This window comes from Anolis carolinensis, chromosome 1, assembly GCF_035594765.1.
Source record: "Anolis carolinensis isolate JA03-04 chromosome 1, rAnoCar3.1.pri, whole genome shotgun sequence".
Lineage (NCBI taxonomy): Eukaryota > Metazoa > Chordata > Lepidosauria > Squamata > Dactyloidae > Anolis > Anolis carolinensis.
Genome location: NC_085841.1, coordinates 256,903,808 through 256,920,073, shown reverse-complemented (window position 1 = coordinate 256,920,073; position 16,266 = coordinate 256,903,808). Strand labels below are relative to the sequence as shown.

Sequence of the window (16,266 nt, the reverse complement as noted above, 5' to 3'; positions counted from 1 at the left end):
TATTATTATTATTATTGCCATATTACCATCCCCACCCACCCTGGTCACTAACTTTTTTATGAGGAAGCTAGGCTACACCATATACAGATTGTGGACTAAACCAGTGGTTTTAAAGCTAGAGATGTTGAACATGAGCCAAGAGCACCATTGAATAGGCATGGAAAGTTGTATTTATAACTACTGTACCTTTACTCATAAAAGCACTAGGAACATGTGCTTTTATGAATAAAGTCTTGGAGATAGTTATAGGTGACACATGGTAAAGCAGCACCATTAGGACATTTGCATGAATTTGAAACAACCTTTTAAACAATTACATTTTAATTAAAGATATAACTGAGTTTAAGTTTCTGGGGCCTCCTACTGAAAATCACTGCTATGATATTAGGATACTCTGGAATACAATATAAAAATTGATTATGCAGAATAATTGTCACGACCCAGGCTGCAGAGCACCAATAACCATACACAGAGGCCAGAATCTATCTAATATCTTTATTATGGAAATATATAAAGTTAATAAAAGCAAGTGTATGAAATAGTCCAGAAGTAGACCTTTCAGGAAAGGTCAAAATTAGTCCAAGAAAACAATGTCCAATATGAAATATTAAGGTCCAAAGTTGTAATCCAATAACCGAAACACTCACTTTGCCAGGCAAAGTGAGGGGAGATGACAAGGTCCTTTAGTCCATGAACTTGAGCAAGGCTAGGAAATAACTTGAAACAAGGCTTGATACAAGGCAACAAGGAACGAGGAGCGAGAACAAGATCCGTGGAATTACTTGGCAAAATCCGGAAAACAAGGCAAGGCTGAGTCCTGGAAAACAAGACAAGGTCCGTGGAGGTAAACAAGGCTGGAAACGGGAGCGAAGGCTTGGAATCAGGAACAAGGCTTGAAACAGGAACGAGGCTTGGAAACGGAGCGCGCTGTCCACACACAACTTACTCCAGTAGCTGACGAATTGACTCCGCAAGATCCCTTTGTGGGTAAAACACCTAAATAGGGTCTAGTTTTCCCACCAAAGAACAGTTCACTGGGGAACCAGAAACGAAAGCTAATCTCTGAGTCCAGATGCATGACTCCTTAAAGTTTCTCATGGAAAACAGGCTTAATCAGCTAAATTCTTAGCAGCTATCCTAGCACTCCTGCGAGAGGCCGCTTGAACTCCTCTCTGTTGTTTACAAAACTCGTGGCGAGAAAACACAGGAGATTTAGGCTCAGGGCTTGTTTGACAGACTTCTGGAAGACAAATCTCTTGCAGGTGCAAGGTTCCCAAATCTGGCTGGGAAGGTTCCAATTCTGACTGAGACGGTGAAAAACCCAAGTTCTCCTCTTCATCTGGGACTACAGTGCCATGAATGGGACTACATGGCCCATGACTCATCACAATAATATAGTTATGGGAATTCCTGCAATAGAGGAGAATTAAATAAGGTGGCTCAAAGCATGGGATTAATGGAGCAGAGTCCCTGAAATAAAATAAAATATCTATCACTTGAAAGTATTAGCACGTCTCTATCCCCTGGAGTTTACTGTCTGCAAACTAAGGATTGTCAAGCATTAAACAGGTTGCTTCGTCCTGCAATCATAAACTTCCACTGGGAGAACTTAATTGGTCACAAGCAAAATTACTTTGTAAGAATCCTTCATGGTAAAAAGAGATTAAAATAACAACTGTGATTAGTTTTAAACTGCTTTCCTAGGAAAGGGACTAATCTCTTGGGACTATGAGACATAAACAAATGGAGAAACCTACCTATTTTTGTTATTATTGCTGCATTGCCCAGGGTGGGGTGGTGGTGGTGGAGATTGTTGTTACAGATATAATGACAAAGGCATGATCTACACAGATTCAGAAGTCCTTATATTATCCCATTAGATCATCTGTTAAAAACTGGACCAAATCAAGCCAAGGACAAGGCATACCTAGGTTGTGAATACAGATGTTCACTTAACTAGTAGAAAGCTTACTATAATGTAAATGTAGTTTTACTTACCCCTTTGTGGCCCCTTTGTGGGGCCCCAGTGGCACAGTGACTTTAACCACTGAACTGCTGAACTTGCTGACCGAAAGGTCGGCAGTTGGAATCCGGGGAGTGGGGTGAGCTACCGCTGTTAGCTCCAGCTTCTGCCAACCTAGCAGTTTAAAGACATGCAAATGTGAGTAGATCAATAGGTACCACTGTGGTGGGAAGGTAACTGTGCTCCATGCAGTCATGCCGACCACATGACCTTGGAGGTGTCTACAGACAACGCTGGCTCTTCTGCTTAGAAATGGAGATAAGCACCAACACCGTCAGAAATGACTAGATTTATTGTTGGGGAAACCTTTACCTTTTTGTGGTCCTGTCCAGTGGAAAAGTAGGCATTCCTTAATTAGAATTTCTCATTGGTTGTGGTTATGTTCTTAAACTCCTCAAGAGGTCACTTTCTTATAGTTTGGCTTACGTTCACCCAGAGGAGGCTTAAAACTTCTGAAAATAATAATAATAACAACAACATCATCAACAACAACAACAACAACAACTTTATTTTTGTGATCCTACCTCCATCTCCCTGAAGGGACTCGGGGTGGCTCACAAAGGGACAAGCCCAACAGCAACAACAACTTAAAAACACAGATCCGTAAATTAAAACATTGTAACAATATAAAACAACATAAAACACATCCACAGAATTTAAAACCGGGACAATAATAATAACTGAATCTTCAGAGGGAAAATTGTGCAGAAGTCTGAATAGGGCTTCTGGGTAGTATAAGGACAATCATGGATAAGAGCGAAGGAACAGTCTCAATAAAACAATGAAAACCTAAAAAGGTGAGGAACAGTGATAAAATGTGGTAAGTATTATAAACAGGCTGAGTATCTGGCGGGACTATTTACTCAAAGGCGCACCAGAACAACCATGTTTGATGCTTTTGACCTTTCATCAGATTATAAAAACTACAACTATTTATAAGATATCAAAACATTATTGGTATAAAATATTGTAATGGGCAGTGTTCAAATGACAACTAGCCCTCTGTATCTATGGATTCAACCTTCCATGGCTTGAAAATACTTTTAAAAATCCAAAAAGAAAACCTCAATGTTGCCATTTAATAAAAGGGACACCATTGTATATAATGAGTCTGGAGCACCCTTCGATTTTGATACCCATGGGGGTCCTGGAACTGAGTTCCAGTAGATATCAAGGGTCCCTCTCTATTTGGAATCCAGTGGATCCTAAACTTTCAATGTTCCATTCCCTCTCCTCCATGCCCATTGCAGGGACGACTGTAAAAAGAAGCACTGAAAGAGGGAATGCATTACATCAGTGGGCTTCCTATTCACATAGGTGTCCCAATCTATTCACATGCCCACCAATGACTTCAGTTTGCATTAAAAACAAACCATGAACTCAACTTTTCATTTCAGTCTATTGTAAACCTTCATACTTTTTCCCAGATCAAGGAAAAAAGTGCATGACTCAGGACTGCTGACATGTTTATATAATATAATTGTTAATAATAACAAAACCACATTTATTTTAACATATTGAATGCATATCCCTTTTAAAAGCATACAGGTATCAGAAGACTAAAGATAATCATGGGTGGAGTGAGATGGAAAGCTCAGTTTTAGTTTATGCTTACAATATTTGGTTTCTTAAATATACATGTTTCACTAAAAGGATGCAGTAGGTTAGAAGACTTTATTAAGCAGCTGCATAGCAGACTTAATAAGAAAACAATAGAAATCTAGATTGAATTATTTACATTTTTTTCATTGGAGCTCTACTTGCATTTTCCCTCAAAATTAGAGAACTTGAGCATAGTCTTATTTAGATTTATTTCTTGAACTGACCACAATATATGCCCCTCCTGAATTAAAAGGTTTAGAGTTTCCTCCAGAAGGAAATAATTTGCTAGACATGTCCACAAAATACACATGAACTGACCAGAGTCCTTTAATTCTCGGTGCACTCATTAAATGTTTAATGTGTAATCCTAGGACATTTGTGACTTTTTTGTGTGAAAAGGAACCCTTTTATATATTCAGATGTCCTTACAACTTTAAAAGGTATTAGGAGCTAAAGAAACACTGGGATTTGATTTTACCTGATCCCATCTGTGTAAGGCAGATGGTTATTGTCTGGATCTCTTGAACTATAGTCCATGGTTCAGTTGGAGGGCAGTGGGCACAGCATGTATATACAACTGTATTACCACATGAGTGAAACATAGGTCGGCAGAAAGGAATTATGCCTTTGGGGGCAAGAGTGGGAGGTTATTGGATTACATTCAATTGTACAAATTTTAACCAGCTTAGGGATTCATTACTGAATGAGATCATGAAATCAACATATCAAACAAATATGCAAATGTCTATCCTATTCAAATACAAGCTGGCCCTGTTGAAGCCCTAAAAAGATTTGTAGTCTTGAACAAGTTTGAAAAGAACAGACTGAAAGCTTTTCAAATGTAGAAAATGCCCCCCAAAAAATAAAATGAAGTTCTTTCTCTCACTTTCTCTCATTTGAAAAGCTTTCAGTTCTGGTTTTGTCATACTGTTGAATATAATAATAGAGAATTTACTGTAATCTCTGCTGCAGCAAGATGCAGCAAATGCCCTCATCCTAAAACCTGCTGATCTACACTAAACCAGTGTTTACGATTATAAACTTTGCAGTACTGCAAAGCATGAAACCACATACAATGTCAATAAACCCATTTAAGGCCTTGATACAAAAGGCAAATTTGTAACCTGGTTGCATTATTATATGTAGCAGGACCTGCATATTACACAAGTTCATGTGATGTGGGCAAAGGTGAGGGCACTGATATTGTTGACTAAAGACAATGATATATTGTATTAAAACAGCTATTTGTGCATAAATGGGATTGTTCATGTGTTTTAGGACCTCATCAGATGGGTCTAGGGCTCCGTTTCAAAGTGCTGTAGAAATGGAGGCCTGCCACAGTCCCACGGAGGCCATCACATGATGTAAGAGCACTTCTGGTGGGACTCTGTTTGGCTCCATTTCTCCTGTGGAGCCCTGCACCCGTCTTGCAGTGTCGGGTGTTACCTGACTCCAAACAGCCTTAAGATGGGAGAAAGCGAGGGATAGATGGGTAAGGGCGTGGGATAGCCAGCCCCAAGATGGGGAAAGATGGAATCAACAGAGAGAATAGGGTAATATGGTTTCTTCCGCTTGCCCACATTTCCTTCCTTCTCCGGCTGATGAAGTCCTTTGTCTAGATACATTCTGGAGTTTTTTGTCAAACTGGATTATTCAGCTTCCTTATTGATAGTTTAGGGACCACATTTCTTCCCTTTAATTTGGATTAGTTTCCTTACTATACATTACTTTTTCACTTCCCACTTACTACTGCTGCTTCCATCCCTTATATCTCTCCAAAGGCATCCCTTAATTTGGGAGAATATAAAGCCTCTTATCCCAGTACCCACATTGCTAAGTCACTTCATTTTCTATTTCTTAAAACACTGTAAACCTGGAGATCATAATCTCTTTCTTACTTTTCTGCATGATTAATATGCATAAATGGAATGTTGTTCTAACATTTACAAGACTTTTGTATGTGACACCTTATTATAGTAGCTCTAGTTCCCCCTTTCCAAGTTCTTCCCTTTTTGTTGTTAATCCTTCAAAATAGATTCTATATTTACTCTAAGATAGCTTTCTGGTAGGAGTGGGGATAAAGCATAGTTAGGATAAGCAAATACACAGAAGAATCTCAGAAGTTTGTTTTCCCTGCTTTACTATGTCCACCCAGGCAACATACCAGATGGCTCTGGGGAATGGAAGGTCTCTGCCAACAATCTCAGATCTCCATCAGGCTTGCTTCCTTAAGTCACTGCATAACTTGAGATAGTGACATAAATTTGGAAAACATATACAAGGTCCCTCATTCCTTTGCAGCAACTTTGGAGGAAACGTTCTATACATAGAATTTTGTGTAATGTGTTCAACATTTGTATTGGCTTGTGGATCAAATATATGGTATTTGTCCTGGGGATAATTCTGAAATTCTCAATAAATCTCTGCATAGGTTTTAGAGTTATAGCTCAGTGACTCCTTTTTTTTTGAAAGCAGAAGACATACCTCCATCGTTTTTTTATGGTTCTAATTTTGAATTGTGTGTCATGGCTCTATCCCATGGAATCCTGGAGTTGGCAATTTAGGAAGAGGTTATAACTAAGTAGTTTGAATGGGTCTCAGGTGCTGATGTCTCCCTGTTCTCATTCTTTAATGCCCTACCTTCTTCTTCCCTTTCCTATGTCAGTAATGGCTAATAGGCTTGCTTCATGTTTTTTGTTAGTTTTCTCCAAATGTTCACTTTTGGGCTGGTATTTGTTAGATTCTTCAGGGTTTGAAAGAGCCGGGTATGTTTATTCCGGAGAAAAAAATGATAAAGAGGCAATATTATAGCTATCTTCAAATAAGTGAAGGGCTATCATGTGTAAGCGTGGAGCAATTTATTTTTCTAGTGCTCCAACAGTGGGTTTAAATTACAAAAAACAAATTTAATGAAACATTAGGAATTCCTGGTGGTGTAATCTTTTGGACATAACCTCAGATTAGAGCAAACTCTTCTTCCTTGGAGATTGTTTAAACAGAAGCTGGATAGTTGGCTGATAACCTGTTAGGGATTCTGTATCTGGAGAGAGTCAGTCAAGATAACTTTTCATATCATCCAAATATTAGGGAGAACTTCTTAATGGTAAGAGCTGTTTGATAGTGGAAGAGATTGTCTTGGAAGGTTTTTAAACAGAGACTGGATGGCCATTTGTTGGGAGTGCTTTGATTCCTGCATGGCACAGAGTTGGAATGGATGGCCCCTGTGGTCTCTTCCAACTCTGTGTTTCCATGGTCTCTGAATTCTGTGATTCTACAGGAATTATTTGAAGGAACTATTTATTTTATCCATTGCTTATTGAAATATCTGAGTATTTCGTATGGGAACAGAAGGAAAACCACTTTTTCAAGATGGAAGAAGTGCTTTAGGGTTTCAGGAGTATTTCCAATAGGACTCCAAGCAGTTGTATAAATGGCTTGTGATTATGGAACTTGGATTTCCTCAAGGTTCCCTATTGCCTCCCCCTGCCCCGCAAGTGTACAGTACTCACTATGCACATAAGGCAATTTCCTCCCAGCCCCTAAAGCCCTCCCTTTCCTTCCAAAGTGTCTGAGATGGCTTAACCACATAGTGGGCCATTGTGCACAAATGACCCGCCACGCCACAGGGAACAATTCAGAGTGGCTTCTGTGGGGCACCAGCTCCAAGACTTTTCAGTTTTAATTGACATTTGGTGGCTGAAGCTTAATTAAGGCAGGAATTATTTTAACTTATTTTGATTACTGTTTTATAAACATATGTATTTCCCACCTGTTTCCAAACATGTGATCACTTGGCAGTGTGTGATATAAATTGCATAGAACGTTTGCATACATATTTGCTTGTTTTGTTTTGGTCTTTTTTACTATTTTGCTCATACAGAATTTCCCCAAAAGGCATATGCTTGCTCCAGTTACACAAACACATTTCTACACTTAGAAGATATGTCAGGATCTCCCCTGGATAGTTGAAAGAAAAGGGGGCATCTTACCAACCCTTCTGTTTGTCTGTTTTTATGCACACAACTGTCCATAGACATTCTGTAAGCAGAAGAATATATTTTATGATCTTGCACATATGTTCTAATTGAGAGTTAAATTTTAAAATGGTTTTAGGGTTCAGGCACAGAAGAAGTTCCATTCATGAAATGTGTTCTCCATTCAGCAAGGGCTCCTACTTCCCTTAAGTAGCATTTTCAGGGGAATGGACTGCCACTGAAATGAAGGGACATGGAAGTCTGCTCCGTAACTACATCTGAACCCAAGCCAAATGTTTCCACTGACATGGAGCACAGTGTGCACATTTCCTCAAATAACATGAACAATCAGTAATATTTGCTATATCTTATGCACAATAAAGCAGCAGTGGTATACATGTTTTTGTGGACCCCAGAGTTCATTTAAGCCCGTCAAAATACAGTAGAGTCTCACTTATCCAACACTCGCTTATCCAACATTCTGGATTATCCAACACATTTTTGTAGTCAATGTATACATCGTGATATTTTGGTGCTAAATTCGTAAATACAGTAATTACTACATAGCACTACTGCGTACTGAACTACTTTTTCTGTCAAATTTGTTGTATAATATGATGTTTTGGTGCTTAATTAATAAAATCATAACCTAATTTTTATGTTTAATAGGCTTTTCCTTAATCCCTCCTTATTATCCAACATATTCGCTTATCCAACATTCTGCCGGCCCATTTATGTTGGATAAGTGAGACTCTACTGTATATAGAAAGCCAGTGTACTACAGGTTGAATATTGCTTATCCGAAATTCTGAAATACTTCAAAATTGTTGACATAAGTGGCTGAGACAGTAACCCCTTTGCTTTCTGCTGGTCCTATGAACACAAACTTTGTTACACACACCAAGATATTTAAAAATACTGTATAAAATTACCTTCGGGCTCTGTGCATGAAATAGGTAGAGGTAAAGGTTTTCCCCTGATATTAAGTCTCATCGTGCCTGACTCTGGGAGTTGGTGCTCATCTCCATTTCTAAGCCGAAGAGCCGATGTTATCCAAGGTCATGTGTTCGGCATGACTGCACGGGGCGCCATAACCTCCCACCAGAGGGGTACCCATTGATCTACTCACATATGCATGTTATTGAACTGCTAGGTTGACAGAAGCTGGGGCTAACAGGGGGCGCTCACCCTGCTCCCCAGATCTGAACCGCTGACCTTTTGGTCAGAATGTTCAGCAGCTCAGCAACTGAATCTGCTGTGCCACCGGGGGTGCATGAAATACAGTCCGGGGCAGAGAAAGAGTTCCACTACTGAACAGCTCTCACAGTAAGGAAGTTCTTCCTAATGTTCAGGTGGAATCTCCTTTCCTGTAGTTTGAAGCCATTGTTCTGCGTCATAGTCTCCAAGGCAGCAGAAAACAAGCTCACTCCCTCCTCCCTATGACTTCCCCTCACATATTTATCCATGGCTATCATGTCTCCTCTCAGCCTTCTCTTCTGCAGGCTAAACATGCCCAATTCTTTAAGCTGCTCCTCATAGGGCTTGTTCTCCAGACCCTTAATCATTTTAGTTGCCCTCCTCTGGGCGCTTTCCAGCTTGTCAACATCTCCCTTCAACTGCGGTGCCTAGAACTGGACACAGTATTCCAGGTATGTTCTGACCAAGGTGGAATAGAGGGGTAGCATGACTTCCCTGGATCTAGACGCTATAACTCCTATTTATGCAGGCCAGAATCCCGTTGGCTTTTTTAGCTGCTGCATCACATTGTTGGCTCATGTTTAACTTGTTGTCCACAAGGACTCCAAGGTCTTGTTCACACGTACTGCTATCGAGCCAGGCATCCCGCATTCTGTATCTTTGCATTCCATTTTTTCTGCCGAAGTGAAGTATCTTGCATTTGTCCCTGTTGAACTTCTGTCAAGATCGTTTTGAATTCTGCTCCTGTCTTCTGGAGTGTTGGCTATCCTTCCCAGTATGGTGTCGTCTGCAAACTTGATTATTGTGCCTACTAACCCTTCATCTAAGTCGTTAATAAAGATGTTAGGCCCAGCTTCTGCCAACCTAGCAGTTTGAAAACATGCAAATGTGAGTAAATCAATAGGTACTGCTTCGGCGGGAAGGCAACGGTGCTCCATGCAATCATGCCGGCCACATGACCTTGAAGGTGTCTAGGGACAGTGCCGGCTCTTTGGCTTAGAAATGGAGATGAGCAGCAACCTCCAGAGTCAGACCCAACTAGACTTAATGTGAAGGGGAAACCTTTACCTTTACCTTAGTGAGGTGTGCGCTTTCTCCTTGAGCATCTTGGCTTCCGAGGTTTCCCCAGCACACAATAGCAATGTCAAAGGCAGGCTCAGGGACTGGCGGGGCTTTCCTTCCCTTTGCTTCTTTCTTTCCTCCCTCCCTCCTTCCTTCCCTAACCCTTGCTGGAGGCGCAGATTTGTCAGAGCCATTCAGTCGAGACTGATGATGATGGCAGCAGATGGGCTGGATTTTTGACAGCCCCCGATCCTAAGCAGGAGAGAGAGTGTGTGTGTGTGTATGCGCGTGGATTAATAGGCCCACAGCCGCGGAGGCAGCTCCAACACACGCAAGAGGAGGAGGCGGCACACACACCGAGAGAGAAAGCAAGCGCAGCCCCTTGCCTTCCCTCCCCAAACACATGCGAAGCGGCCTCAGCAGCGCCAGCAGCGACACAACAAAGCGCGCAGAGCCAGAGCGAGATGCCGGGGGCTGCCCTGCTTTGGCCATGGGGCGCCCAGGGGACGGGGCTCGCCTCCCCCTCGCTCCCCTGAGCCTCTCCCCGGGATTATTAAGCCCCCCAGCCGTGGAAGGATGCCCCTCCGCCGCCGAGCAGGTAAGACGGGCCCTGAGCCCTCCTCCAGGAAGAGCCGCGACACCCAGATCTACATGCAGGAGGGAAGGGCAGCCGGTCGCCGCCTGCCTCTCTCTCTCTCTCTCTCTCTCTCTGCTTCCCGAAGGGAAACTTCCTCCAAGGGCTTGCTTTCTCTTCTCAGGTGGAGGCGGAGAGAGAGCCCTGACCGCTTCCGAGTCACTGAGGTTTGCTTGGTGTTGGATCCCACTTATATCCACCCACGTGTTTTGCTCTTTTTTTAAAAAAAAAAAAAACCTGCCTTCCAACTAAGTGTCCCCTTAAGTTCGTCCTCCTGCATAAGCTGCGCCTACTACATAAGGTGCAATCTGCACTGGGGGAAGGAATGCAGTGTGGCACCACTTTCCTTATTCTAGTTTTATCATTTTATTGTAAACATTAAAATCACATGATCCAAAATCATAGACCGAATTTTACTTGCCTTCACACTAACTGTCTTGTTAAGTTGGGTAGCAGAACAGAAATGCACCTGTGGGTGCAAATGAATTCAGTTTGACACCACTTTTTTTACAATATTATTCTATTATTATTATTATTGTTTACCTACCTTCACACTAACTGTCTTGCTAAGTTGGGTAGCAGGACGGAAGTGCACCTGTGGGTGCAAATGAAGTCAGTTTGGCACCACTTTTATTTTTGATTTTATTTTTACAATATTATTCTATTATTATTATTATTATTATTATTATTATTGTTTACTTACCTTCAAACTAACTGTCTTGCTAAGTTGGGTAGCAAGACAGAAGTGCACCTGTGGGTACAAATGAAGTCAGTATGACACCACTTTTATTTTTAATTTTATTTTTACAATATTATTATTATTATTATTGTTTACCTACCTTCAAACTAACTGTCTTGTTAAGTTGGCTGGCAGGAGGAAAGTGTGCCTGTGGGCGAAAATAAATTCAGTTTGACACCACTTTTTTTACAATATTATTCTATTATTATTATTATTGTTTACCTACCTTCACACTAACTGTCTTGCTAAGTTGGGTAGCAGGACAGAAGTGAACCTGTGGGTGCAAATGAAGTCAGTTTGACACCACGTTTATTTTTAATTTTATTTTTAAATATTATTCTATTGTTGTTATTATTATTATTATTATTATTATTATTATTATTATTATTATTATTATTTACCTACCTTCAAACTGTCTTGCTAAGTTGGGTAGCAGGGCAGAAGTGCACCTGTGGGTGCAAATGAATTCAGTTTGAACCCACTTTTTTACAATATTATTCTATTATTATTGTTGTTGTTGTTTACCTACCTTCAAACTAACTGTCTTGTTAAGTTGGCTGGCGGGAGGAAAGTGCGCCTGTGGGCAAAAATGAATCCAGTTTAACACCACTTTTATTTTTATATTTTATTTTTATTATATCATTATTATTGCAGTTATTATTATATTTTACCTGCCTTAAAACTAACTGTCTTGTTAAGTTGACTAGCAGGAGGGAAGTGCACCTGTAGGCGCAAATGCATCCAGTTTGACACCACCTTTATTTTTTATTTTATTTATATTCTATTATTATTATTATTATTATTATTATTATTATTATTATTATTATTTTATTATGACACAGCAAACAAGATAGATATGCTGAATTTCATATCACAAAATCACAAATTATTATTATTATTATTATTATATTTTACCTGCCTTCAAACGAACTGTCTTGTTAAGTTGACAGGCACGAGGGAAGCGCACCTGTGGGTGTAAATGAATCCAGCTTGACACCACTATAAATTTATATTATATTATAAAAAGGTAAAGGTTTCCCCTGACGTTAAGTCCAGTCATGTCTGACTTTGGGGGTTGGTGCTCATCTCCATTTCTAAGCCGAAGAGCCAGCATTGTCCGTAGACACCTCCAAGGTCATGTGGCCGGCATGACTGCATTGAGTGCCGTTAGCTTCCCGCCGGAGCGGAACCTATTGATCTACTCACATTTGCATGTTTTCGAACTGCTAGGTTGGCAGGAGCTGGGGCTAACAGCGAGCGCTCAAGCCGCTCCCGGGATTTGAACCTGGGACCTTTCGGTCAGCAAGTTCAGCAACTCAGTGCTTTAACGCACTTTGCCACCAGAGCTCCATATTATATTATAGTATTCTATTATTACTATTATTATAGTATTACTATTCTTATCTTCTCAAAATAAAATTAACTATTTACTGTATTTATATGCCACTTTTCTCACCCCTGAGGGGGGACATAAAGCGGTTTATCACACAGTAATGACAAAATTAAATTCTTAACATACATGTAAAACCAAATCATATTTCTAAAACAGTATACACATAACTATGCATTAAAACCAATAAGACCATTAAACATGGTATATTAACAACAGTTAGACATTAAGACAAGATTAAAACACCTAATGTAAACATTAAAATCACATGATTTAAAATCATAGACCAAAATTTACCTGCCTTCAAACTAATTCTTGTTAAGTTGGCTAGCAGGAGAGAAGCGAACTTGTGGGTACAAATGAATTCAGTTTGACACCACCTTTATGTTTTTATTTTATTTTTACTATATTTTATTATTATTATTATTATTATTATTATTATTATTATTATTATTATTATTATGTTTTACCTGATTTCAAATTAACTGTCTTGCTAAGTTGGCTGGCAGGAGGAAAGCGCACCTGTGAGCGCAGCTATACCATTGAATGCATCCAGTTTGAAACAACTTTTATTTTATTTTTGATTCTGTAATAATAATAATAATAATAATAATAATAATAATAATAATAATAATTGTTATTAATGTTATTATACTTTATTATTATTATATTAGTTACCTGCCTTCAAACTAACTGTCTTGTTAAGTTGGTTAGTAGGTGGCAGGCGCACCTGCGGCTCCTGTACTATAGAGCGGTGGTGTCAACACATTTTCACTGACGGCAACATCAGTCTTATGGTTGCCTTCAAAGGGCTGGTTGTAATTGTAAGACTGTATTATAAGTGTAACTATGTTGCCCTGGCATTGAAAGCCCAGCTGGCCACATAAAATGACACAGTGGCCCAAATACAAACCATGGGCCTTGCATTTGACACGTATGCTATAGAGTGATTGCAGGTTGGCACCACTTTTGTTTTATTATTTTATTTTTATTATTTGATTCTAATATTTTATTTTAACCTGCCTTCAAATTCACTGTCTTGTTAAGTTAGCTGATAGGTATAAGGCGCAACTTTGGGTGCACCTATACTGTAAAATTAATACAATTTGATATCCCTTTATATTATTATTATTATTATTATTATTATTATTATTATTATTATTATCTTCTGTTATTATTATTATTATTATGAGTTACTGTGAATTTTCCGGGCTGTATGGCCATGTTCCATAAGCATTTTCTCCTGACGTTTCACCTGCATCTGTGGCAGGTATCCTCAGAAGTTGTGAGGTCTGTTGGAAACTATGTAAGTGGGATTTATATATCCATGGAATGTTCAGGATAGGAGAAGGAACTCTTGTCTGTTTAAGGCAGCTGTGAATGTTTCAATTAGCCACCTAGCCTTTCAGCTTCAAGGTCTGGCTGCTTACTGCCTGGGGGAATCCTTTGTTGGTTGGTGTTAGATGGCCCTGATTTATTGATGCCTGGAATTCTTCTGTTTTCTGAGTGTTGTTCTTTATTCACTGTCCTGATTTTAGAGTTTTTTTTTAATACTGGTAGCCATATTTTGTTCATTTTCATGGTTTCATCCTTTCTGTGGAAATTGTCCACATGTTTGTGGATTTCAATAGCTGTTGTTGTTGTTGTTATTATTATTATTATTATTGTCCTATTCTAATACTATTTTATTTTAAGGTAAAGGTTTCCCCGACATTAAGTCTAGTTGTGTCCGACTCTGGGGGTTGGTGCTCATCTCCATTTCTAAGCCAAAGAGCCGGCATTGTCCGTAGACACCTCCAAGGTCATGTGGCCGGCATGACTGCATTGAGTGCCATTACCTTCCCGCCAAAGCAGAATCTATTGATCTACTCACATTTACATGTTTTCAAACTGCTGGGTTGGCAGAAGCTGGGCCTAACAGCTAGAGCTAACCCAGCTCCCTGGATTCGAACCACCAGCCTTTCAGTCAGCAAGTTCAGCAGCTTGATGGCTTAACCCGCTGCACCACCAGGGTAATTTTACCTGTCTTCAAATCAACTGTCCTGTTAAGTTGACACATATGCAAAAGGTACACCTGTGGTTGTACGCGCATCACATTTGGAGACAGTGGATGCATCTCCCTTATAGAATTAATAGAGTTCGCCACCACTTTAACTGCCATGGCTTCATACTATGGAATCTTGGGAGTTGTAGTTTTGTGAAGCATCAGCACTCTTTGGAAGAGAAAGCTAATGCCTAGTAAGCAACAACTCCTGGCAGAAAAAGCTAAAGGCTACGACCAGACTGCATTCATTCTATATAGTGTAGAGAAGTGGTTCTCAACCTGTGGGTCGCCATATGTTTTGGCCTTCAACTCCCAAAAATCCTTGTAAACTGCTGGGATTTCTGGGAGTTGTAGGCCAAAACACCTGGGGACCCACAGGTTGAGAACTACTGCTGTAGAGGCATCCTATGCCTGTATGTACAATGCTTTGATTATGGTCTGTGCGGGCATCTACACAGTCAGTTCCACCTTGACTGCCATGGCACAAAGCTATGGAATCCTGCTGGTTGTATTTGGTCAAACTACAGCTCCCAAGATTCTATAGCATGGACAGCGGTGTTAAACTCCGTTAATTCTGTGTGTTGTGTCGAAGGCTTTCATGGCCGGGATCACAGGGTTGTTGTATGTTTTCTGGGCTGTATGGCCATGTTCTAGAAGTATTTTCTCCTGACGTTTCACCCACATCTATGGCAGGCATCCTCAGAGGTTGTGAGGTATGGAGAAACTAAGCAAGGAAGGTTTATATATATATCTGTGGAAGTTTTGCCTTTCTCAGGATTCTTGCTGTTTCCATTCTTACCTCCTCCGCTTCTTCCTCAGGGAGCCGGTAAATTGCTGATTCGACATTGGCAATGACGTGATTAACTACAACATTCACACTGGCCTCCAACTGACAAAGAGTTTTTCTCTCACCCTGGACTTTCCACAGATATATGTATATATATATACACCTTCCTTGCTTAGTTTCTCCATACCTTACAACCTCTGAGGATGCCTGCCATAGATGTGGGCAAAACATCGGAAGAGAATACTTCTAGAACATGGCCATACAGCCCAGAATACATACAACAACTCCATTAGCCAGAACTCAGTTGACAGACCCAGTCTTTTGAACTTGAACATGTCCATTTGTATTTTAGAATGTTTTTATGAATGTTGATGTAAGTTAATAATTTTTAATCTAATTTATAGTGTATTGTATAATTTTTATATGTGTGTTTATTGTAAGCCTCCCTGAGTCCCCTCTCGGGTGAGAAGGACAGGATATAAATGTTGTAATAAATAAATAAATAAATAATAAATTAATTAATTATGTAGTGGAGATGCTCCCTGGATCTCCAAGTCCTCTGCCAACAGGTGACTGGTTCGTGCCCAGGCTGATGTTGCCAAGAGAAAAAGCAGCAGCACTGGCTGCCAAAGTTTCTCTGGCAAGCGCAGGAGTGGCTTGTCATAGAGCATTAGTGGGAGTGGGAAGCCGGGGAGAGAAAGGCCCCCCCAGACAGCTGCCACTGGGTCCTTTGAGGATCGGGATTAGGTGGCCTGATTTGGTTTCAGAAATCAGGGAAACCCTTGCTTCTGTCAATTGGCTTCTGTTGCTGCTC

The 16,266-nt window shown here is 40.2% G+C and overlaps 1 protein-coding gene across 5 annotated transcripts in view; it reads left to right on the top strand.

Annotated features, from left to right (window-relative positions):
• Window positions 1-16,266, top strand: part of nckap5 (NCK associated protein 5) — an 856,064-nt gene that overhangs the window by 270,143 nt on the left and 569,655 nt on the right. Inside the window, exon 1 of one of the 5 annotated variants that reach the window (XM_062975062.1) lies at window positions 9,889-10,456. The exons of the other annotated variants lie outside the window; for them this stretch is intronic. The gene's annotated coding sequence lies outside the window, so the exon portion shown is untranslated. Of the gene's footprint in view, window positions 1-9,888; window positions 10,457-16,266 lie in introns of those variants that run through there. 5 annotated transcript variants of the gene reach the window in all.